This window comes from Microcaecilia unicolor, chromosome 3 (genome assembly GCF_901765095.1).
Source record: "Microcaecilia unicolor chromosome 3, aMicUni1.1, whole genome shotgun sequence".
NCBI classification, from domain to species: domain Eukaryota; kingdom Metazoa; phylum Chordata; class Amphibia; order Gymnophiona; family Siphonopidae; genus Microcaecilia; species Microcaecilia unicolor.
In genome coordinates this window covers 187,624,759-187,650,162 of record NC_044033.1, presented here as the reverse complement: position 1 = coordinate 187,650,162, position 25,404 = coordinate 187,624,759, and positions in this window count along the sequence as shown.

The following is a 25,404-nucleotide window of genomic DNA, read 5'->3' as shown; positions in this document are numbered from 1 at the left end:
CCTATTGTAGTCTTTAAAACTCTAGGCCTGGTGCTATCTGATCTCTTTCACAGACACAAACCTCTCTTGTAAGTGTAAGGTGAATGTATACAGTATTAAAAATTTCAGCGATTGATTCATGAGTGTGTGTGAAAGCAGTGCAGATGGACAGCAGCCAAGATGAAGCCTTGATGCTACGGATCTCAAGTTGCTAATTCTGCTTCTCGGTATGTATGTTACCATGGGCTCAATGGATGTGCATGTATGATTGTGTGCCCAGTGTGTGATGCCCTCTGACACGCTTCCATGAGGAGGTCAGTTGGAAAACCACAGAACAGAAAAGGAAGAGGGAGCCTGTGCTTGGGACATCTTGCACTGTGGGGATGTGAAGAGTTTTCTGCATAGCTTCTTTGCCTGGCTGAACTCTTCTCAGGGGTGGACTGACAGTGCTCTGGGCCTGTGGGTAGTAAAGGTAATTGGGCCCCCCTGGGCGCTGCCCCCACCATCCACACACCAACGCCCCATTCCCCAGCACACTAGTGCACCATCTGTGTCCAGTCCTACCTTGAATGGCTTCTTCAGGGGCAGGAAAGAAACCTACTCTTTCCTGTCCACTGCCCCTTCTCTACCCGGCATTACCATGTTTTCAAAATGGCTGCTGAGACTTCCTATGGTAGTCTCGTGAGTCTTGGTAGTCTTGTAAGACTGCTGCAGGGAAGTCTCACAAGACTAACTTTGTGTCGTTGGCAAGTTTAATTACCTCACTAGTTATTCCCATATCTAGATCATTTATAAATATGTTAAAAAGCATCAGTCCCAACATAGACCCCTGCAGAACCCCACCATCTGCCTTTCTCCATTGAGAATACTGACCATTTAACGCCAACTCTCTGTTTTCTATCCTTTAACCAGTTTTTAATCCACAATAGAACACTACCTCCTATCCTATGACTTTCCAATTTCCTCTGGAGTCTTTTATGAGGTACTTTGTCAAATGCCTTTTGAAAATCATGATACAAAATATCGAGCAGCTTCAAAGAAATGTAGTAGAATGGTGAGACAAGATTTCCCCTCACTAAATCCATGTTGGCTTTGTTTCATTAATCCATGCTTCTGAATATGATCTGTAACTTTGTTCTCCATAATAGTCTCTACCATTTTGCCCAGTATCAATGTTAGGCTCACCAGTCTGTAATTTCCTGGATCACCTCTGGAACCCTTTTATAAAATCGGTGTTACATTGGCCACCCTCCAATTTTCCGATACCATGTTTGATTTTAAAGATAAATTACATATTACTAACAATAGTTCTGTTATTTTTTTGGAGTTAAATCTTAGCTGAAAAATTTTAGACTATTCTTCAAGCTTCGTTAGATATGGTATCCACCCCATTTAGAGTGTCTACCCTATTGCGGATTTTAGTGTCATCCACAACAGGCAACCTTACGAGACAGTCCTTCTGCAATATCATTTACAAAAATGTATTTATCTATTTTTTTAGGATTTTAGCCCCCCCCCGCCGCCGCTGCTGACCCCCCCGCCACCGCCACCACCACCACCACCATCAACTTTGACCCCCCCTGCCGACGACCCTCTTGATCCCCCTCCCACCGCCAATCCTGCCCCGCTGCTGCCTACCTTTGCTGGCGGGGGACCCCAATCCCCACCAGCCATCGTCTTCTTCCGGTACAAGGTTTTGTTCTGTTTCTGAGTCTGACGTCCAGGACATCAGACTCAGAAACAGAACGAAGCCTTGCGCCGGAAGAAGAGGACCTTGGCTGGCTGGGGTTGGGGTCCCCCGCCAGCAAAGGTAGCCCATGGTGACGGCGGCGGCGGGGGAGGGTTGGCGGTGGGAGGGGGGTCGAGAGGGTCGTCGGCAGGGGGATCCATGGCCAAATCTATGGGGACACAGGCACCCGTGGCCCCACGTAGCTACGCCACTGGCCTGCAGTAAAAATGAAACCAGCGAAAGCCCAAAACCGGCCTGAGCCCTTAATGCCACCCATTGATCTAGCAGTAAAGGCTCACAAGCTACATAAGCGGTGATCGGTCGGTGCGCGCCAAGTGCCGATTACCTTTGGAACTGGCGTGCGTAGGAGGAAATAAATAAATAATTCATCCATGCATTATGGGCACGCGCCAAATCTGAAATTACCACTAAGAGAGAACACTGGCCTGGTGGTAGTCTCATTTGGGCATGTGCTGAACGCATGTAGAGCCTACCGCAACTTAGTAAAAGGACCCCTAAGTTTGGCAGCCATATCAGTAGCAGGTCTGTCTGTGGCCACCATAAACTTAGCCACCCAGCACTAACTATCGGCTTGGCCAGCTATGTTCCTAGCAGCTAAAATTTAACCGAATGTTCAATGCTGATCAAATGAAATGGCCTGGCATTGAATATCTGGGCTCAGAGCTGACTACCTCCCACATTCTGAACATTGGGCTCTAGTTGCCTATCCTCAAACACATGGAGGCTTGCTTCAGCAGCAAGTCACCTATGGGCTCGAACAAAGTCTACCTTTAGGTAGGCTCTATAGGACGGGTGCTTAGGGTCTAAAACTGAACTCGTTACACTTGAATGATAACCTTTGCTGCTACTAATGAATGTTATGCAATACGCACTACCACTTTAATTCTCATGTCGGAAATGAACTTTCTATAGTTGATTATCTAACTTATGTTATATTTTACTCTATCACTCAGTAACTTCAATGCAATACCACTTTGTACTCTACTGTGCCATGTATGCGCCTTAATGCAATACCATTTGTAATTCTCTATCCGGAAATGGCGATCGCCATTACGGCATAATGTAAGCCACATTGAGCCTGCAAATTGGTGGGAAAATGTGGGATACAAATGCTACAAATAATAATAATAAAATGACTTTTACATACAGACAAAATATGGAACTCTGCTTAGACTTCCTACCTCCTTAAAGAAAGGAAGCTGTCTGCAGTGGGATTTCATCCCAGCACCATGCGTAGAATAAGCCATTCTGGTTCACTTAATCTGAAATGTCACAACATTTCCAGAGCATTCTAGTTTTTTTCTTATACAGAGTAATTTTATAAGTTTTTAAAACAAATTTTGCCCATAAAAGGGTATTTATAAAATTACGTAAAGGGATATGTGCATAAGCGTATATGATGACAAATGTGTGTGTGAGCATATTCTTGGGTGGAGTCTGAGTAAGATGCAGGAGGAGTCAGAAAGTACATGTATTCCTTATAAAATACACAGTCCCATGGGGGTCCTTTTACAAAGCGGTGGTAAGTCCAACACGGGCTTACCGCTCGCTGAAATGGAAGTACTACCGGGCTACCACAGCAGCCCAACTGTAGTTCCCACCCCCAGCGCTCACCGTTTCCGCTGCTACAAAAATATTTAAATTTTTGCAGCGCTGGTGTCTACCAGGTGATAATTGGGCAGTGCCGTGGGCTGCCCGATTACCGCCAGGTTAGCGCGGAAGCACTTGCTGCCACCTCAATGGGTGGCAGTAAGTGGTCCCCCCCCCCTGAAATGGTCACGCAGCAAGTACTTCACTTGCCACACAGTCATTTCTTTAAAAAAGAAAGACTTCTTTTGCAGGGTGGCTTCCAGGGGAGGAGCAAGATGGCGTCCTAGCTGTGCTCACAGACGCTCTCAAACTGTTTGCTGCTAAATCGAAGTTTTTCCCCGGATTTTGAAATGCCTCATACTAAAAGAAAGGGGATTACAAAAGTGATACCGCCAGTGGCACTAACGTCATCCCCTATACAGCAAACACTTGATCGTTTTGTGAGAAGCTTACCATTTGAATCCGGATTGGCGACACCCGCTGAGATCGGCGCAGAAGGAGCTGCGTCGATCAGGGATTTAGAGACCACGCTTTCGCCTCCGTTGCTGAAACCGCCTCCTTGTCCCGCTGGAGCCAGAGTGGAGTCAAGAGTACAAGCAGATACCGACGTAGTTTCTGACTTGTCTCTTTCTGGCGGTTTCTCCCCTGATGCACCGGTGGAGAATACTCTGGAGCAGGAAATGCCCCAGGAGGTGACTATGGCAGCTATATGGATGGCGCTTCAGAGACTAACTATTGAGGTGGCTAAATCCACTAAAGAAGTTTCTTCACTAACAAGTAAGTTGAATCTAATGTCAGAATCATATGATGAAATAAAAAGAGAATCCTCAATTCAAATTTCAGCTATTAAAGAAGAGACCACTAAAGTTAAAACAACGGTAGAAGCTCTTGTTAAAGACAAAATTTTTACTGCTCGTAAAATAGAGCAGATAGAAAACTACAACCGACGTCTCACTCTTAGAATGTTAAATTTTCCAATGTCTCCTGCTTTGACGCCTCGAGATTTTCTTAAGAAATATTTTCAAGAGATTTTGAAGTTAACTCCCGCAGAATGCCCTCCTTGTAATAAGGTGTACTATTTACGTAGTCTTCAAAAATCGGGAGAGATACCTGAATCTCCTGTTGTAGATATGCAAAACTTAACTGCATTACTTGAGGAATCGAAGATAGAAATAACATCTAGACGGACTCTTATTGTATCTATGGTGTTTGAACAGGACTTGAATTTAATAATGAAACTTTACTTTAAATATTCTGCAACACTGTTCTACGGACAAAAAATTTGGGTTTATCCCGATGTTACGAAAACAACACAGCAAAGGTGAAAACAATTTCTTGCGCTAAGAGATGAAGTGAGAACACTCGGAGCAATTTTTACTTTGGTATATCCTTGTAAATGTATAATTCGAATGTCTGGCATTAAATACGTCTTTTTTGAACCACCTCAATTAAAGTCTTTTCTGGACGCTAAAATTCCATCTACCTGAATAAGAAAATTGATTCAGCAATCAAAGATGAATGAACAAACAGGACTATGCCAATTTGAAGCATTTTTCTTTTTCTTTGGATTATGTTGCTCCTTAAATTTGTTTAGATTCCTCCCCCCACCTTTTGGTGGTCTAAGGAAGAGTGAAAAGATTGCTTTGTTTAATATATGCTAGATTTAGCATTTATTTTTCCTTGAAATATTTCTCTGTTTTACTTTGCAAACTGGATATGTTTGTAATTTTGTGAAAATTATAAATAAATAAATTAAAAAAAAAAAAAAGAAAGACTTGCCTTTTACCTGCTGCGGTAAAAGGGGGGCTCGGCACACATCAAAAACACGCACTGATACCGAAGAGACCAGGTATAAAGGAGGGAGAAGCTCAGGGTGGAGAACAATTTAACATTGATGTGAACAATATATCTGCTATCTTAGAACAATCGCTGGAAATTGTATCTGAAAGAGCCAACTTAGTAGTTATGTGTGTTTTTCAACAAGATTTAGATGTAGTCTTGAAACTATATTTTAAACTGCCAAAGACTCCCTTTTGTGGGGGGAAAAATTTGGATTTATCCGGATGCAACCAGACAGACTCAGGATCGGAGAAAAGATTTCCTAAAAATGAAACAAGAAGTTTTGAAAATGGGAGGGGCTTTTTTTCTTGCTTACCCATGCAAATGCTTAATCCGTTTTGCAGAGATTAAATATTCCTTTTTTTGTTCCTGAACAATTAAAAAGTTTTCTAGATTCTAAACAACTGAGATCATGTTGGTTTATAAGATAATTAGAAGTCCACATGCATAGCCTTTATGTAACTTTGTATATTATATTCCTCTGATAATCTTCTATAAATGTGATCATGTCCCCCATGTATAGTGGTCATGTATAAATTACAAAAAAAAAACAAAAACAAGCGCTGATGACAGTGTAGGCCCCCTTTTGCTGCAGCTTCATAAAGGGACCCCACAGATTCTTTATGTGTACATTTACACTAGCTCCTGAGCTGATATAAATGTCTGCAGCTTCAATTTAGTCGTGATTTCTGTCATTTTATTCTTAGTATTTTATAAAGACACAGAGGGATATGCTAAAAATAGGTGCCCTCCCGCCCTATTAACCTAAGTGCTTGTTATAAAATGGCCTCCACAATGTATATATTTGTTACAGTTAGAAAGTGGAGGGGGGGGGGGGCAGAGACAGAGAGATGCAGCAGAGTAAGAAGCCAGGCACAGTTGGCCTGTGGGCCAACACTTTACAGGACCAGGACACTGCACCAGAGATTTCACAGTAAGAATCCTGAAGGGTAACTTTAAAACAATACAGGAACTAAGACCTTTGAAGTCAGAATGATTGAATATTTTGACACCCAACAGACAGGACTTAACAAGGATCTGGGTTTTCTAGCCCATTATAAACCATAAAGTTGTATTTCTCTCACCTATCCACACCCATCCTGTTAGACTATCAATGAAATGAAATGCTTTGATGTACCCATGCATACCTCTTACCCACCCCCACCTTGCTAGACTGTCATTGAAATGCTTTGAAGCTTCACTTATATATACTATCAACTAACACATTTGCTTATTTCCGATCTGATGAAGAAGGGCAACCTTCGAAAGCTAATCAAGAAATGTATTTTATTTATTTATTTATTTTATGGCATTTGTATCCCACATTATCCCACCTCTTTGCAGGCTCAATGTGGCTTACAATTCATCATGGATACTGGAAATAGCAGTGAATATACATTTGGTTTACAGAGGGTTTTGTGTTACATGGTGGTGAAATACATGAAGGCGTTAAAGCAGAAAGACATTATAAGACATTATAAAACAGTCTGGAAGTTTTAAGATTATACAGTTACACATGTTAGATTATACAGTTACACATGTTGATCTTTGTGATATATCTTATCGAAGAGATAGGTTTTCAGTAGTTTGCGGAAATTGGTCAATTCATAGACCGTTTTCAGGTTGCGTGGCAGCGCGTTCCAGAGTTGCGTGCTCATATAGGAAAAGGTAGATGCATGCATTGATTTGTATTTCAGACCCTTGCACTTGGGAGGATAAAGATTAAGGAATGTGCGAGAGGATCTTTTTGAGTTCCTGGGTGGTAGATCAATCAGGTCTGACATGTAGGCTAGGGCGTTACCATGGATGATTTTATGGACTTGGAGAAGTCAGAAATAGCAAGCACTCTCTTTTTTTTTTTTAATCATTTATTTATCATTTTCATTTTACAAGGGTCACTTGCAAACTGTAATACAGAGATGACTGCACATTAATACAAGATAAGAAGAAAACAATCCCAACTAGATATATGGATTATATACAATCTTTCTCTTTCTTAGACCACAAAATGAAGAAAAATAGGGAGAGTGAGATAAGACAAGGAGATCAATTAAACAGTAAACAGAAAAAAGAAAACATGGTATTAACCTGATTATCCCCAGATATTACTCATCTAATTCATTATTCCACATTGATCATCTGGTTGGCTTCTTCAAGACCAAATATGGTGTATAGTCAATTCATTTCATTGAGAACATACTTATTGTCCAGATTTTAGTTAGAAATAATACATCTGATTGCATTTTCTCTCTTTTAAAAACCAGAAATTATTTAACAATACATATACTTAAGTCTCTAATTCAAATCCCACTGATTAAAGCAATCCCAGTTTTCATCGGCTTCACTCCTTTCGAAGTAATAATTAAGGAAATATTTCTGAGGAAAACTTTAGGAGTCATACCTGGAACTCTGGGAAAAACAATAATCTAAGCACTCTCTTTTTAAGCAACATATTTTAACAGGGGGGTAGAGAAGATGAAAGAACTCAAATATGAAATTACTGATCTGTTGTTAGCGATCTGTAACCTGTTGCTAAACTCATCCGTAGTCTTTGAAGATTGGAAGGTGGCCAATGTAATGCCGATTTTTAAAAAGGGTTCCAGGAGTGATCCGGGAAATTACAGACCAGTAAGCCTGACTTCAGTGCCAGAGAAAATAGTGGAAACTATTATAAAGAATAAAATTAAGGAACACATAGACAAACAAGGTTTAATAGAAGAGTCAGCATGGGTTCAGCCAAGGGAAGTCTTACCTCACCAGTTTGCTTAATTTCTTTGAAAGCATAAATAAACTTGCAGATAAAGGTGAGCTGGTTGATGTAGTGTATCTAGATTTTCAGAATGCTTTTGACAGAGTTCCTCATGAGAGACTCCTGAGAAAATTAAAAAGACATGGGATAGGAGGCAATGTTCTTCTGTGTATTAAGAATTGGTTATTGGACAGAAAACAGGGGGTAGAGTTAAATGGCCATTTTTCTCAATGGAGGAGGGTGAACAGTGGAGTGCCACAGGGATCTGTACTGGGATCGGTGCTATTTAACATATTTATAAATGATCTGGAAATCAGAATGATGAGTGAGGTGACTAAATTTGCAGAGGTCACAAAACTATTCAAGGTTGTTAAAACACATGCGGACTGTGAAAAATTGCAGGAAGACCTTAGGAAATTGGAAGACTAGGCATCCAAATGGTAGAAGAATTTAATGTGGACAAATACAAAGTGATGCACATTGTGAAGAATAATCTGAATCATAGTTACCTGATGTTAGGGTCCACCCTAGGGGTCAGCACTCAAGAAAAAGAACCAGGTGTCATTGTAGACAATACACTAAAATCTACTGCCCAGTGTGCAGCTGTGGCCAAAAATGCAAACAGGATGCTAAGAATTATTAGGAAAGGGATGCAAAATAAGACCAAGAATATTATAATGTCTCTGTATTGGTCCATGGTGCGACCTCACCTTGAGTATTATGTTCAGTTCTGGTCACAATATCTCAAAAAGGATATAGTGAAATTAGAAAAGGTTCAAAGAAGAGTGACCAAAATGATTAAGAGGCTGGAACTCCTCCCATATGACAAAAGGCTAAAGATGTTAGGACTGTTCAGCTTAGAAAAGAGATGGTTGAGGGGGGATATTATTGAGGTCTATAAAACCCTCAGTGGTGTAGAACAGGTAAAAGTGAATTGATTTTTCACTTTTTCAAAAAGTACAAAAGACCAGGGGACACTCAATGAAATTACATGGAAATACTTTTAATACAAGTAGGAGGAAATATTTTTTTTCTCTCAAAGAATAGTTAAACTCTGGAACTTGCTGCTGGAGGATGTAGTAACAGCATTTTTCATATCTGAGTTTAAAAAAGGTTTGGACAAGTTCCTGGAGGAAACCCACAGTCTGTTATGAGATAGACATGGGGGAAGTCACTGCTTGCCCTGGGATTGGTAGCATGGAATGTTGTTACTAATTGGGTTTGTGCCAGGTACTTGTGACCTGGATTGGTCACTGCTGGGTGACTTGTACAGCAAGTAATTTGCAGTTTAAGAGAGTGAATCATCATAGCCTTCCCCTATGTAAGAACCTGAAGAGAAGCTGCTGCAGTACAGCTTGTTTATAAGCCCACATTTTGCTATCCATGGTGCTGAACCTTTTACAAACTAATACTTAGGAGGCAGATAGGATACTTTCTAATAAGGTGGAAGACCTGAGTCCATGCAGCCAACCTTAACATGGCACTGTGCACTCATGTACCCATGCCCTGGCTGTGGGGGACAGTCAACTGCAAATGGTGGCTAGAAGAGAGCTTTTGCACTGAAGCTGGGTTCCCTGCTGGGAAGAGAGGTGCCAGAGTCGTGGGTTTAAAGTCCACAAGTTTGCCGAAGGAGCCCTCTTTGTCCCTTGGACATGAATGGGAGCAGCTGGGAAAGAGGGCACTTGAAAGAGATTGCAGCGCTACTGCCGTTTTAGAGCAGTGATTTATGCTGCTCCCCTCAGCCCCTACAAACATTGAGACATGACTCTTCATTCTCGGGCAAGAGGGGAGATTGCTGCATCTCCTGCTCTTCTCCTTAACACCTCAATTTGTCCCCCAGGTCACCAACAGACAACTCTTGGGGCTGGGTCTGCTGCAAAATCAATGCAATTTACACTAAGGTGAGGACAGGGAAAGGGAGCATGACTCCCAGGGGGATGGGGACAGGGACCTACGGAGAAGGTTTTGGGGTTGGTACTTGTAACTGGAGTCACTCACCTCTTCTCTCCCTGATGAATGGAGTCTGCTCTGTATGATTGATGTTGGCAACCTGAGTTGCCCACTGATTCTCTACCTGGTGAGTCTGCTATATTTGGCCTCAGGTTCTAACCTCTATCTGAGCTACATCGGGCTGGCAAACTTGGTGAGCTGATCAGAGAGTGCAGGGGACAGGCATAATGATCAGTGAGACCTTTATCCAAAAAAAAAAGCAAAGAAAGAAGTTGAAGAGCTTAGATCACCCCTTGTCTCTCCTCCCTTCTCTCTGAATCAGGCACATCAGAGGCTTCTGATTACCTGACTATGAGAACATAGGACAGCCCTGTGGGAATCCGCACTAGCAGGCAAAGCACAGGGCACTACAGGTGGGCTTGCTGCACTGTGGTTTACAGCCCTTCCCTCCAGTTAGAGGGGCCTTGCAGATTTTCTCCCAGAACTTTGTTTATGTTTAAGTCATATTTATTGAAACAGTGGCACAAGAAAAGCAATACAACCAGCCACTGGAGGGAATCAGGTGGTCACTAACCCCCTCTGACCACCAGAGAATGTGATTAAAAGCATTACTTGCCAACCTATATGCCAGCCTCAGATGTTATACTCAGGTCCATTAGAACAGCATGCAGGTCCCTGGAATAATCTAGTGTTGTGTGCAGTCCACTGCAGACAGGTGGACCCATGCCCATACCTCCCCCTACCTGTTACATTTGTGGAGGAAACTGTGAGCCCTCCAAATCTCACCAAAAACCCACTGTACCCACATATAGGTGCCCCCTTCACCCATAAGGGCTATGGTAGTGGTGTACAGTTGGGGGTAGTGGGTTTTTTTTTTTGGGGGGGGGGCTCAGCAGACAAGATAAGGGAGCAATGGTGAGATATGCACCTGGGTGCATTTAATGAAGTTTACTGCAGTGTCCCCTAGGGTGCCCTACTGCTTTCCTGGGATGTCTGAGGGACCAGTCTACTAAAAATGCTGGCTGCTCCTACATCCCAATGGCTCGATTTTGTGCATTTTGCACTTGGACATTTTTTGTTTGACAAAGAACCAAGAAACAAAACGTCCAAAGCACAAAACCTTGTTAGAAACAGTATTTTCGAAAACAAAAGGTAGACGTTTTTCTTTTTTGAAAATGAACTTCTTTCCTATTGAGATTTTGGACGTTTTTTGCAAAACGTCTAAAGTCAGACTTAGGCGTCATATTGAAAATGCCCCTCCCTGTATGTTACATCCCTTCACTTGGTAGGAACCAAAAAAACCAAGGACCACTGTGGAGCCAATGTGCAGTCTCATAGAAAATCTTTAATTGATAAGGATTAGCATATATACACTTGAAGAGGTACAAAATCTCAATGTCGACTCAATACAGGCCTTGTTTCAGCTAGAGTGCTTGTATCCGTAGTCCACAGTACATAATTCCTAACATGCATACATCAAATGCATAAAGTAGTGTATGAGCTCACAAAGCTTTGTGGAGGAGAAATGCTGTTGGACCGACCCCATTGAAGGTTGTGACTGGTAGGTTGGTACTTGCCTTTTATCACCCAGGGGAAAATGCTTTTTAATCTTCCCTGTAGGTTCAATGCTACACTTTGTATGCTAACCTTTTTCAATTAAAGATTTTCTAAAAGACTGTTTTGGCTCCGCACTGATCCTTTATCATCTCTGCTGTTTTTTGGTTCCTGCTTCCTGACCCATTGAGATCGGTCCTTCTTTTGCTTCTCTTCGCTCTCTTCACTTGGTGACAACCACCTCAGACCATACTCACTCCACATTCTTTAGACTAGGTCACGCCCTGGAAACCACCAGATCCCCTTTCTCTCGTATCCCCCCCCCCCCCCCCCCCCCCCAGCTTTTCTATTATTTTTATTGTATTTCCTCCTCTTATCAACACGGTATTGTTGTCAATTCACTCCCTTCCTTTCCTTAATACTTTATTGTAAGCCGCTCAGATAATATTTGATGTGTGGAGTATAAGCCCCCTAATAAACTTGAAACTTAAATTTGATGTGTGCATTTAGATAAAGTGACACGCATACCTCAACAAGTATGAGTATATTCCCTAGTTCCAATGCTACCCACTACCATGTTGCAAGCTAAAGTGTCCAATGGTATGTCTGAATGCTTTGCGGATTATTAGGCCCTCTGGGGAACATAATTCCTCACTGCTGAGCAGTGGGAGAATATCTTGTCCTGATATGGCCTTTGACCCCTTTGTAGATAGTTTTTAAGGTAAGAACAGTTAGGTTCAGACAAGTTAGTCCATAAGCCATTATTACAAAAGAACATAAGCGTTGCCATTCTGGGATAGACCAAATGTCCATCATGCCCAACATCCTGTTTCCAATAGTGGCCAATCCAGATTACAAGTGCCTGGCAAGATCCCAAAATAGTACAATACATTTTATGCTGCTTATCCTATTAAGATGGACTTGGGAAAATCCACTGCTTATTCCTGGGATAAGCAGCATAAAATCCATTTTACTCTTTTGGGATCTTGCCAGATCCTTGTGATCTGGATTGGCCACTGTTGGAAACAGGATACTGAGTTTGATGGACCTCAGCCTGTCCCAGTATGGCAAGGCTTATGTTCTTAAATCTGGCACCCACACCATACTCTTTCTGCTTTTTCCATAGATTCTACCCTGGGCCCTGATATCATTACTGCAATGGATGGATTCTCATGGTTTACTTCACATGGGCTATGCAATCATTGCAGGACTGCAAGTGTTTCAAAGTCTGGTGGGTACAATATGTGTGGTCATAACTTTCCTAAGGAATACTGACATGCTTTTGTGCTATTGGCTTCTTTTTGTTAGTTTTCTTGAAGCCAGTCGTGGGATTTGGGAGGCTTGGTGCTGCAGATCCAACATGCAGCCAACACTCTGTTTTTGCTATGTGTTTTACCTTGATTGTTGTCCTATCCCTGGTGTTCTGTTCATTATACATTGATTGGTGACATGTGGGCAGGCTTGGAAAATCCTTGGCTTGATTCTTCACTAATGAGAGGTCATTGCCTCAAGTCACAGATGCCAAGCTATAACTCTGTGCCATCACATTTGAATTTCAGACATCAGACAAGGTATCTGGATTGCATTATTGGGCCACCTCTTCACTGCTCTTCTTTCCTTCAGTTAAATCTCTAGTTGCTCTGTTAGTTTGCTTTGGACTTTAGCATTTTGGTTTTCATTAGATGCTTGCTTTTCCTATTAAGGAATGGCAATAGCAGTGCTCTGCTGTGTCATTCAGGAGTTTTGCTTTCCTTCCAAGGTATTCATAATTTATCATTATCACTCCTGCCTGGATTATGAATCCACCAATTTCACCTGTGTGTCTATTTGAATTGAGCATCACAAGGCTTAATTGCTGGTAAATCTTGCCCTGTTCTGTTGGCCATGCAGCCAGTGTTTGACAAATAACTGGAAAAGCTGTAGCATCGCTCTACTTGATCAGGTTAGATGGTGCGCAGCACATCATTCTGCCTGCTTTGATTTCTGGTCTCTGGTAGCTCTGCTGCTCATCATATTTTAAATCCCTGGTCTTGAGTGTTAATGCTGTCCTCTACCTCCTTGCCATTGCTGTCAAGCTTTGACTGTTGGCTGCATGTGTCTTATTTAGGTTCACCTCTCTGACCTTCCCTTTTTTGTGAGGCTTATGTTCTCTTTCTAAAAGGTGAATCCACCAGCCAGCCTTGTCTCCCGCACATGCATCTTCAGTCTTCAGATAGTCTACAGTACTTATGGTTCTTTCAGTCGCATCAAAAAACAAAGATGGTTGCAGTTCAGCCTTAAGATCGCAGTTTCATGGCGAGCTTGTGCATTAACATGCACACAGAAACAAAAATCCATGAAATTTAAGGACATTGGAAAGAATCCTTTCATTTTCCATGTTTAATGGTCAGCTTTGGGAATGGAGAGGCTGGTAGTGTGTGTGTCTGTGTCATAATCAGGTCTGTACCTAAGATTGTACTCTTCCAAAAATTGATACTTCGTGACCTGGATGCCTTGGAGAAGGATCCATCTTTTTGTCGTACTTGGTTCAATATGACAAAAACCCAAAGACAAGATTTATTTACTCCGCGAGATAATAGGGATCGGGTGATTTTGACAGCTGATAAAGTAGGGGCTACCACCATTCAGTCTAAGACAACATATTTGACAGAGGTGCTGCCCCAACTACAGGATTCAGATGTATATTACCGGTTGGATGCTGATCTAGTAACCTTACTAAAAGATAAAATAAAAACATGTGTGTTCCAAGCATTTTTTCAGACAATATTAACAACCAAAGAAATGTCTTACCTGTGTCTTCAATATCCACGCATGCCAAGGATTTATTTTGTTCCTACAATTCATAAAGATTCCCATTTGCCACCAGGATGTCCTATTGTATCACTCAACAATACTGTCCTTGAACCATTAAGTAAATTTGTAGATATATTTTTTAAGCTGGCTGCAAGTAAGGTGACATCTTATATTCAAGATACTACTCAGTTTTTGAGAGAAGTGGAAAAGATCCAGTTAAATCAGAGGCTTTATTTATAATGTTGGACATTAAGTCCTTATATATTAAGCTTCCCCAACGAGATGCACTAGAAACTATCTGTAAAGTATTAGATAAGAGAGAAGGAAATCAGAGGATTCCAACCTCATTTTTGATGCAACTGGCATATTTAGTTATCACTGAAAATTACTTCTGGTTTCAAGGGATATTTTATCAACAACGTCAAGGTGTAGCATGGGGGCTTCTTTAGCACCTTCCGTTGCAACATTGTTTGTGACAGACTTTGAAGAAGAACTTATTTATTTATCTATTTTTACATTTGTATCCCACATTTTCCCACCTATTTGCAGGCTCAATGTGGCTTACATACAGTGGTTTGCTGGAGCAGGCTCTCACAGGCTCTCGAGAGCTGTTTGTTAAGTTTTTAAGAATTTTGGGAGCCGGTTCTCCATTGCTACTTTAACAAATGGATCCCAAAATGTGGGCTTGGGCCTCTCCTGAATTCTCTTTCACTTTGCTGGCGAGAGAGAGCCCCCTGTTAACAATTTACCAGCACACCCCTGCTTACATAGTACCGTAAAGGCGTTCGCCTAGTCTGGTAGATAAACAATTACAGGTGATGTTGTGGTCGGATACAGGTGCATGTGTTTTGGGTACAGTGGGGATCAAAGGGAAGAAGGTTATATAGTGTCCGTTACAAGATTTGGTTTTGTTGTGTTGCAGAGTGTAGGCATTTATGTTGGGTCGGTAGGGTATGCCTTTTTGAACAGGTTGGTTTTTAGTGATTTCCTGAAGTTTAGGTGATCGTAGGTTGTTTTCACAGTTTTTGGCAGTGCATTCCATAGTTGTGTACTTATATAAGAGAAGCTGGATGCATAGGTTGTTGTGTTCCTGTTAGGTAGGTCAATGAGGTTTGTCATATATCCTGGGGCTTCGCAGTGGATAATTTTGTGGACCAGGGTGCAGATTTTGAAGGAGATGCATTCTTTGATTGGAAGCCAGTGTAGTTTTTCTTGGAGGGGTCTGGAACTTTTGAATCGAGTTTTGCCAAATATCAGCCTAGCTGCTGTGTTTTGAGCGGTCTGGAGTTTCTTTGTGAGTTGTTCTTTACATCCCGCATAGATTCCGTTGTAGTAGTCTGCATGGCTTAGTACCATTGATTGTATTAGGTTACAAAATATTTCCCTAGGGAAGAAAGGTTTTACATGTTTAAGTTTCCACATAGAGTGGAACATTTTCTTTGTTGTGGAGTTCACTTGGCTCTCGAGTGTGAGGTTGCGGTCGATTGTAATGCTGAGTATTTTCAGGTTATCTGAGATAGGGAGGGTGTGGTCTGGAGTGTTTATGGTTGTGGGTTTATACATATTGTGTCGAGATGAGAGGATGAGGCAATGTGTCTTTTCAGTGTTTAGTTTCAGTTGAAAAGAGTTAGCCCAGGAATCTATGGTGTTCATACCGATCTTTATTTCATTGGTAATTTCTGTCAGTTTGTGTCTGAAGGGAATGTATATTGTGATGTCATCGGCGTAGATGAATGGGTTGAGGCCTTGATTGGATAGGGACTTGGCCAGTGGAATCATCATTATGTTAAAAAGTATTGGTGATAGTGGTGATCCTTGAGGTACTCCGCAGTCTGCTTTCCGCGGTGGTGATATGTTTGAGCTGGATTTCACTTGGTATGTTCTGGTGGTTAGGAAACCCTTGATCCAATTAAGTATATTTCCACCAATCCCGAAGTACTCCAGGAGTCTTAGTAGTATATTGTAGTTTACCATGTCAAATGCGCTCAACATGTCTAATTGCTTTTACCTATGGCTATTTCCTGCTTGAATTTGGCCAGGAGAGTGACCAGCACTGTTTCAGTACTATGGAGGGGGCAAAATCCTGATTGTGATTCATGTAGTATTGAGAACTTGTCCATGTAGTCAGTGAGCTGTTTGGTCACCATGCTCTCCATTAGTTTGACTGCTAGCGAGATAGATGCAACTGGGCGGTAGTTAGCAAGTTTGTTTGTTTTTTTCTTGGTATCTTTAGGGATTGAGGTGAGTAGGATGTTGCCATATGCCTCAGGGAAAAGACCTTGATGGAGCTTGTAGTTTAGGTGGGATGTAAGGTCTGTTATGAAGCGGTCAGGGGCAGATTTTAGTAGGTAGCTGGGGCAGGTGTCCAGTTTGCAGTGGATTCTAGAGAACTACTACTACTACTTATCATTTCTAAAGCGCTACTAGACGTACGCAGCACTGCACACTTCAACATGAAGAGACAGTCCCTGCTCGACAGAGCTTACAATCTAATTAGGGCAGACAAACAGGACAAACAAGAGATAAGGGAATATTAAAGTGAGGATGATAAAATAAGGGTTATGAACTAGTGAATAAGGGTTAAGAGTTAAAAGCTGCATCAAAAAGGTGAACCTTTTGATCACCTAGGCTACTGTTTCGACGGTGAGGAGCGTGAAGTTTGACCAGGTTCGATCAGCTGGGTATATTCTAGGGGTTGGATCCAAACTATCGATAAAGTTGTCGATGTCGGTATTGTCCTGAGGTATCGTGTTGCATAGGTTTGTAATTTTTTCATTGAAGTATTTGGTGAGTTTGTCTGCAGATGGGATGGCTGTGCTGGTTGAGTGACCGCTGTGGTGTCTAGTAGTTTATTCACAAGTTGGTATAGTTTCTTTGTGTCTTTATAGTCAGGCCCTATTTTAATTTTATAGTATGTCCTTTTGGCTTGTCTTATTACGTATTTGTATTTGTATTTTCTTTGTGTTAGTTTCCATGTGTTGCATGTGTGTTCAGCTTTTATTTTTTTTTCCATGCTCATTCGAGTCTCCTGGATTGTGTTTTTAATTTTTTCAGTTCATCGTTGAACCATGATATAGATTTATGCCTATGTGAGGTTCTTGTTCATATGGGCGCTATTTCGTCAAGTGTACTTCTGCATCTATTGTCCCATTCTGTGAGGTAGTGTGTGGAGTCCGTTTGTGCTGTCCATTCGTTATTGTATATTTGTAACCAGAACTTTCCGGGTCTATTTGGCATCTGGTGTTACAGGTTGTGTGTTCTTGCATGCGGTATGATCCCTTCTTTCGCCATTTCAGTGATAGGTTTAGTTTATAGTGATCGGTGATTCTGTCCATTTAGTATCTGTTATTATTAGATTCTGGTCTGTTGACAGTTTATGTGAGATAAGGTCAAGTGTGTGTCCTTTGACATGGGTTGCTTGCATTTGTGGCCAATTAAGATCCCATGAATGGAGGAATTCCTTACATTCACGTGCATTGGAGGAGTTTGGGTCTAGGTGAAGGTTTATGTCTCCTAGTATTAGTATATTGGTGTTGGTCGCACATGTGTTTGAAATGAAATCAGTGAAGATTGTCTGGCTTTCGTTCCAATTGCCTGGTGGTCCCTGCCCATCTTCAAGTCTTTGCTTAAAGCCTACCTCTTCAATGCTGCGTTCGGCACCTAACTCTTACCGTTCAGTAAATCCAGACTGCCCCAATTTGACTGCCCCTATCGGACTGACTGTTCCCTTGTCTTTTAGATTGTAAGCTCCTTGAGCAGGGACTGTCCTTCTATGTTAAATTGTACAGCGCTGCGTAACCCTAGTAGCGCTTTAGAAATGTTAAGTAGTAGTATAGAACAGGACACAGTTCAAGTGATCGAGCATGGTTTTGTTGTGGATTCTGATTGAGGCAATTTCGAGTTGAGGCGTTATGGACTCGGCAGTGATTTCGATGGTGAACTGGGATTGATGGATTAATGCAATGCCTCCGCCTCTCTTTTCCTTACTGATCCAGTAGGTGATCACATATCCTGGGAGGCAGAGATCTAGGATTATAGGGTCCTTTTGGTCATGGATCCAGGTTTCACTGATGAAAAGTAAATCAAGGTTTTCTGATGTGATCCAGTCTGTTACTAGTGTTGTTTTGTTTACTACGGATCTGGCGTTAATGTAACCCATTTGGACTTTGTGGTATGGGTCAGCTAAGTTTGGTGTTATGTGGACTTTTAGTTGTCGTTTCTTTTTTACTATCTTTCCTTTTGGTTCCAAAAAGTACGATCTTGGAAACAATTTCTTGTTGATATATTTTTCCTGTGGTTGGGTTCTGAGCAAGAATTGAGAGGATTTTTGGATTGGATAAACTCTCGAACCAATCATCTCCAATTTATGATGCCTTTTCACAAAAATGTTATAGACTTTTTGGATGTACAGATTTATAGAACTAACAGAGGTATGCCACCACCTTATTTAGGAAGGACATTGCTCGTAACACCTTCCCCCACTTTGACAGTTTTCATTCATATCAATTGAGGAAGAATCTCCCGATAAGTCAATTTTAAAGGATTTGGAGGATATGTTCTACAGATACTTTGAAACTAAGGCACTGAAATGCTTTCCAGTTGTTTAGATCGTGGCTATCTGAGATCTATAATCAAACAAGCATAACTCTGTGCAAAATTTGCTCAACGGAACTCTCTTTTACAATATCATAACACCACAGCGTTTGATAAATTAGTGGCAATGTTCCCCCATATGCTTCACATTCATACTGTAGTGTCCCTTATATTTAAATACTGGGATATTTTGACTTTACATGCTTGCTTTAGGGAGCATCTCCTTATAGCATACCAAAAAGGAAAAACTATTGGAGAAATACCTACAAACGCATAGATTACAAAACTGACACGGGTCAGGTGGGTCATACCAACTGTGGAGCATGCCAGTGGTGTGAACACACTATAGAGGGCTTGCTACGGAGACTTCCTAATTCTCAACAGACTGTAACATCCCATTCTGCCACATCTTGTACCTCCACTGCTGTTGCGTATGTGATATTGTGTCCCTCCTTGTGATCTCAAATATGTAGGTCAAACAAATAGAGCAGTTAAAGACCGTAACAGAACATAAGTCTCGCATAAAAAAATAAAATGCTAACTGTGCCATTGGTAGCTCACTGGTGGGAAAAGGATCGCACTACTGCTGACATAAGATTGAGAGTTATTGACAAAATTCAGATTGGGTAGGAGGGAGGTGATACTGCAAGTCTCCTTAACACTAAGGGACAGAGGTGGATATACCATCTGAACACCATATATCCCAATGGGCTAAACTTGGAGTTGGATTAGGGGTCTATTTTAGTGGTATTGCCCTTTAAAAGGCTGTCATTATGGAGAATGTATGATGGTGCATCTATATACAGTGGGGGAAATAAGTATTTGATCCCTTGCTGATTTTGTAAATTTGCCCACTGACAAAGACATGAGCAGCCCATAATTGAAGGGTAGGTTATTGGTAACAGTGAGAGATAGCACATCACAAATTAAATCCGGAAAATCACATTGTGGAAAGTATATGAATTTATTTGCATTCTGCAGAGGGAAATAAGTATTTAATCCCTCTGGCAAACAAGACCTAATACTTGGTGGCAAAACCCTTGTTGGCAAGCACAGCGGTCAGACGTCTTCTGTAGTTGATGATGAGGTTTGCACACATGTCAGGAGGAATTTTGGTCCACTCCTCTTTGCAGATCATCTCTAAATCATTAAGAGTTCTGGGCTGTCGCTTGGCAACTCGCAGCTTCAGCTCCCTCCATAAGTTTTCAATGGGATTAAGGTCTGGTGACTGGCTAGGCCACTCCATGACCCTAATGTGCTTCTTCCTGAGCCACTCCTTTGTTGCCTTGGCTGTATGTTTTGGGTCATTGTCGTGCTGGAAGACCCAGCCACGACCCATTTTTAAGGCCCTGGCGGAGGGAAGGAGGTTGTCACTCAGAATTGTACGGTACATGGCCCCATCCATTCTCCCATTGATGCGGTGAAGTAGTCCTGTGCCCTTAGCAGAGAAACACCCCCAAAACATAACATTTCCACCTCCATGCTTGACAGTGGGAACGGTGTTCTTTGGGTCATAGGCAGCATTTCTCTTCCTCCAAACACGGCGAGTTGAGTTCATGCCAAAGAGCTCAATTTTTGTCTCATCTGACCACAGCACCTTCTCCCAATCACTCTCGGCATCATCCAGGTGTTCACTGGCAAACTTCAGACGGGCCGTCACATGTGCCTTCCGGAGCAGGGGGACCTTGCGGGCACTGCAGGATTGCAATCCGTTATGTCGTAATGTGTTACCAATGGTTTTCGTGGTGACAGTGGTCCCAGCTGCCTTGAGATCATTGACAAGTTCCCCCCTTGTAGTTGTAGGCTGATTTCTAACCTTCCTCATGATCAAGGATACCCCACAAGGTGAGATTTTGCGTGGAGCCCCAGATCTTTGTCGATTGACAGTCATTTTGTACTTCTTCCATTTTCTTACTATGGCACCAACAGTTGTCTCCTTCTCGCCCAGCGTCTTACTGATGGTTTTGTAGCCCATTCCAGCCTTGTGCAGGTGTATGATCTTGTCCCTGACATCCTTAGACAGCTCCTTGCTCTTGGCCATTTTGTAGAGGTTAGAGTCTGACTGATTCACTGAGTCTGTGGACAGGTGTCTTTCATACAGGTGACCATTGCCGACAGCTGTCTGTCATGCAGGTAACGAGTTGATTTGGAGCATCTACCTGGTCTGTAGGGGCCAGATCTCTTACTGGTTGGTGGGGGATCAAATACTTATTTCCCTCTGCAGAATGCAAATAAATTCATATACTTTCCACAATGTGATTTTCCGGATTTAATTTGTGATGTGCTATCTCTCACTGTTACCAATAACCTACCCTTCAATTATGGGCTGCTCATGTCTTTGTCAGTGGGCAAACTTACAAAATCAGCAAGGGATCAAATACTTATTTCCCCCACTGTAAATAGTGGGCATCTATCGCCCAGTCGCCATTTTGTAAACCATGCAAACTAAATGAGAGCTGCGGCAATTAAGGTGACAGCTTATCAGTTGCAAAGCTAAAATGTAGTTTTAAGATTGATAAATGCAATTTTTGATTCTACTTTTTGTTTTTTAGGACCAAACCCTGAGGCAGGTTCTCAAAACATAGAACATGTCAGTGTGGGTCTGCTTATGCTTCACTGAATTGCAAACAAAGCTAAGTAACATTTTATTCAAAATTGAAAATCATAAAAAGCTTATAAAAAGTTTCTAAACATTAATTAAAGTTGAAAAGACCGTTAATGACTTAGTAAGTCATTGGTCAGTGATCCCAGTGTGAAACGAGTCACTGCTGAGGTCTGTTGAGTAAGCTCTACAACTTTAATATTCATGGGTTTTATCAGTATTAAGATTCACCGCCCCCACTGTTCTAAAGTTTGACTATTGAATTTGATCTGTGTCTAGTATGGAGCAGCTCATCTGCTCATAGAGTGTCCTCTGTTTCCCAACCTGTCTTTGCAGCAGCCAAGATAATGGGGCATCCCATTAACCTGTGTCTGTTTGTGAAAGTTCTCCGCAAGGTTCTTTTATGATATGTAAGTTATGAGCGTATGCATTTTGTTGAGGTCAAGGACAATAGTGTAGGAAGGAATTTGTTTACAGGGGATGTGTTTCCCTTGTGCCCACACCCATCTCCTCCCCCCCCCCACACCTTAAAATAATCTCTGCTGCTGTCTTTCTGTTTTTGCCTGGGAAGTGGCAGCAATAGTCATAGGCTGCCTGTGGCCTGCACTGGGACTTCCTCTCTGAGCCATCCCACCCTTCAAAAAACAGGAAATTGCCTCAGAAAAGGCAGGATGATTCAGAGAGGGAGACCCTGTGCAGGCCACAGGCAGCTTATGAGTGCTGCTGCTGCTACCTCTGCCCAGGTGAAGACTGCAGCAAAGATGATTTTAAGGTACTGGGGAGGCAGGTCTGACAGGGGGTTGTATGCAACACATGCACCTAATATAAATATGTCACTGATCAAGGCCTGGTAAAGCAAGATTTGTTTCTTGTGGTCTCTTTTAGGCCCCAATTCATGCAGCTACTGATTTACAGTTGGGGGCTTAGCACCGCAGTAATCTTAAGTATTTTCTTCATCAAGAATAAACAGGAGAATATCTGCTGTGGGTTGCTGGGATGGGGATGGTTTATTTCCTTCAGTAGATCAAAACTCTTTACAGACCGCTGGTTGTGTCAGGACCAGTGCGTAGTACATGGTTCCATGATTTGACTTGACTGTATATGGTGGGTGTTAAACACCCAAAGTATGGAAATACCAACTTCCTCTGTCCAACGAGACAGTTCGGGTACCCTCAGGTCTCCAAAGTCAAACTAGGATAGGACAGACTCATATTGATTCGAAGTGTCTATGCATGCATATATCTGTATGGTGATACAGCTGGCCCTAGCCACCGAGAGCATCTCCTTTTGGGATAGGCCTTGGGTGCTTTTTAGGATGTTTTCAAGATGTGATAAGAAATCCGCCAAAAGACGGAGAACTCAAGACGCCCCACGGTAAAAGTAACAGCACAACAAAAAAAAGTGGGAGAGCGACCAAGGATACCAAAGACTGGAAGATGTATGTTGGTAAAAAAGTCTTCGTACTTCAATAAACTTTTTTTTACCAACATACATCTTCCAGTCTTTGGTATCCTTGGTCGCTCTCCCACTTTTTTTGTTGTTGTACTCTTAGGATGTTTTCTTCACAATTGCGCATTAATAAAGCTGTGGCCATTTATTCTCACATCTACCTCAGATCCAATCATTGAGTGTCCTGTGTGTGAGACGGGGAGAGAGTGTGTTCAGCCTGCCTATGTTATGAATATACATGAGACAGATTTGCATGCACTGCCTTCTTGGTATATAAATCTATCTCATCCATATTCATTGTGGATCTCATGCATATTCATCGTGGATATCCTGAAAACCTAACTGGGTGTCCTGGAGCAGTGATTCTCAAACTTGTTCTAGGGCAGGGGTAGGCAACTCCGGTCCTCGAGAGCCACAGGCAGGTCAGGTTTTCAGGATATCCACAATGAATATGCAGGAGATAGATTTGCAAGCACTGCCTCCATAGTATGCAAATCTATCTCCTGCATATTCATTGTGGATATCCTGAAAACCTGACCTGCCTGCGGCTCTCGAGGACCGGAGTTGCCTACCCCTGTTCTAGGGGATCACCAACCAGTTGGGTTTTCAGTTTATCCCTAATGAGAATGCATGAGACAGATTTGCATGCCTGTCACCGCAAGTACATGCAAATCTCCCTCATGCATATTCATTAGGGGTGTTCTGAAAACCTGACTTGCTAGTGGTCCCTCAGAGCAGGCTTGAGATCCAGTGTTCTAGAGGATTGCAGTTTGAAACCCATGTTTCCATTCTAGGTGCTTTTCTTTTTTTCTCTTTTTTTTTCTGAGATATCTCAAGACCTAGCGGCCAAGTCCTGGCATTAGTGTTCTGGTATGCATGTATTTGCACGAATCTACAGGTGCTTTTAGAGGTGCATTATTTTTTCTTCAACAGTGATTTCTCACCCAGTTTCATTGTCTTGCTGAAAAATATCCTTCTCTCATTTGCCTCCTTTAGAGGTTCTGCAGTGATTGTAGAAATTTTTAACTGAAACTGCAGCAGGTGGATCTCCAAAATGATTCCCCCTGCAAGCAATAACAGCAAAATCAAAAGGCTCAGTTCAATGTCTGAGACTGGAAGACTCACTACACTTGTGTCCTAAGATGCTTGACTGTCTGCAGACAGGATGCTTGTTTTTCTTTGGTGTCTGGAGATTAAGATGTTGCTGTCAAGCTGAGAACAGCATGTCATGGGGAGACAGAGTCCAGCATTCTCCCTGTGCCTGTCACTGTCCCCAGATATCATACCTGTCACCTGGCAGCAAAGTAATATCAAGCACAAATGAAGATGGAGTGAGACAGGAACAGCACAAAGGCCTTTGGTATGCTGGGGACAGGAAAGTGCTGCACTTCCCTTCATAGAGAGGGAACAAGCTCCCCGCTTCTTGCATGAGATAATGAAACGTGGTGAAATATTGGACTGTGCTTTGTGTGATGGACAGTTCCTGCGCTTGCCGCCTCGGGGAAAGTGTAAAGAGAAGATATTAGATCCTGAGCTGTAAAGACAGTTGGGGGGGAGGGGAGGGAAGTGCTTGAGAGAAGGTGGAGAGGAAGGGGATAGAAGAGGTGAGATGAGAAAAAGATGGATAAATAGGGAAAGGCAAACAGAAAGAGTGGGGGAGTTTACAATAGAATCCAAAAAGACGAGAATGTATAGAGAGGCCAGAAAAAAAAAAGGAATCCTGTAGGGAACAGAACATAGCCTCAGGCTCACATTTGTTCATGTAGTTAACAAGGGGTAGGTTGCTACTTCCCTCATGATTTAAATTGTGAGATATTTATTTATTTAGATTTTGCTCACACCTTTTTCAGTAGTAGCTCAAGGTGAGTTACATTCAGGTACACTGGATTTTTCTCTGTCCCAGGAGGGCTCACAATCTAAGTTTGTACCTGAGGCAATGGAGGGTTAAGTGACTTGCCCAAGATCACAAGGAGCAGCAGTGGGATTTGAACCAGCCACCTCTAGGATTGCAAGACCGGTGCTCTAGCCACTAGGCCACTCCTCCATGAAACGTGGAGGTCAAGGCTCCAATTCCACTTCCCCTGAAAGGCCCAGCGTGATACACTATAAATCCTTTGGGACCATTTGGGAGTAAAAATTCAAGAAAGAGTCATTATATAATAGCAGCATAACTTCACAGTTTCATGCCCTTCATGTCAAAGGCTGGTGCTTAACTGCTAGCCCTAGTTAGGAGCATAACCTGTGCATCTAGGTCCACCCCTGAACCCCATGTCTGCGCCCCCTACAAGTTGCTTGTGAGGGAATCAGAAAGCACGACTTCTAGAATAGTGGCTAGGGATGGTTGCATACACCAATGTTAATTAGTGCCAATTAACATCAATTTAAGCCAATAACTGGCAAGTATTAAATTAAGTTGGGTGTGCATCTGGCCTTATTTTATCATTTGCATGTGCAAATTTGGGCACTAGGGCATAAAGTTGTGGTGTCTGTAGGGAAACAGCTTAGGGGGCCTTTACAAAGCCAAGGTAGCGTTTTTAGTTCACCGCTGATTTGTAC